Genomic DNA, 1,450 nt, shown 5'->3' with positions numbered 1-1,450 from the left:
TACTTCTCTACTGCTGGTGTTTTTATAGTTGCTGATTTTGTCATATTTTCTGGGGTGCTAGCTACACAAGACCCCCTCCTCCAGGAAGCCTTTCCTGATCGCCCAGGTTGGTTGCCCTCACCACTCTTCCCAGAGACTAGTGTTGGCTTGGGTACGGCAGCAGGCCCCCTCCACGGGGTGTGCCTATTATGATCACTCGTATTTGTGAACTTGTGTCAATATCTTTTGTGAAAATTAGATGTAATTAAAGAAAAAGAGGAAAAAATGAAAAAGGCTTTCATGCCTTCACTAAGCGCGCACACGGCAACGGTGTGATGGCTCTTCAGGGACCTGACAAATAGGGCCTGGACTTCGTCATACATGAGTGTTGCTCGTGCCCATCTTCACTCTGCGACACCATCGGGTCAGCATGTGAAAATCGCCGCTATGCCAAAATGGAAGATGGCTCCATCAGATGCACGAAGCCCACATCATCACGAACAGCCATATCACACCGTTACCTAAGTGTCAAACTCAGAGACTAATGGCCCAGCCAAACTGACACATGACCTTACCCGTCATGGCCCGTGTTACTCACACTTTGACATTCATGATTGCCAGTACGTCATTTTTTTTTAAAGTAACTTTTAAGTCGACTTTTTAAAGAACTATTGTAAAGATGACATGTTAGACAATTTTGTCTCCATGAAGTGAGGAGTAGATGTCATCCAAATAATATTGCATTTAAGCAGTTTACACAACTATGTTTATCACCGATGATCTTATGATTCAGACTGGTAAGAAACATTACTAAAGATTCTGTAGAGTCTGACCTGCGAGGAGGGACACGGAGGGAGAGCGTGACACCATGATGACACGGCACTGGTGACTAGTGGTCACTGAGGAGAGCCAGCACTGCTGGGAGGAGGAGGGGAGAAGAGGCAAAGGCTATGAATGACCGCAGAAGCAGATGTGAAGCATGAGTTGTTATGAAATCCTTGAAAGATGGGTGCAGCGGGGGGAGTGAAGAGAGGGAGGGGCAGAGGTCAAGGTGTACAGAAGGCACAGGTGATAGGTACCTTGTAAAGTCTCTGACCTGGAGAGCGCTGGGGATTTTGCAACCTGATGACCCAAAGGACGGGTTGCCAGAAATTGCACTCCTGGCCCGTGTGTCTGAGCAAACCTGACCTCCGTGAAACCAAAGACAACGTCTGGGGCTGACCACAGTGACACAGCCACTCTGGCCCTGCCGGCCCATTTGACTTTCAAGCCTCTCGCTAGCAGATGAGAGGAAAGCTGGGTGCACCCCACCCCCGCAGTCAAGGTTTGCTTTCCTGCACGTTCTGGAAAAGAACGGGTCAGGCCCTGGCCGGAGGGCTGCAGAACAAGTGTGGACAAGGCACACCCCGTGGAGGGGGCCTGCTGCCGTACCCAAGCCAACACTAGTCTCTGGGAAGAGAGGTGAGGGCAA

Source organism: Echinops telfairi, unplaced genomic scaffold, assembly GCF_000313985.2.
Source record: "Echinops telfairi isolate 266 unplaced genomic scaffold, ASM31398v2 ScPeMD7_8;HRSCAF=38, whole genome shotgun sequence".
Lineage (NCBI taxonomy): Eukaryota > Metazoa > Chordata > Mammalia > Afrosoricida > Tenrecidae > Echinops > Echinops telfairi.
The sequence above is the reverse complement of the archived record's forward strand: the minus strand, read 5'-3'. Positions refer to the sequence as shown.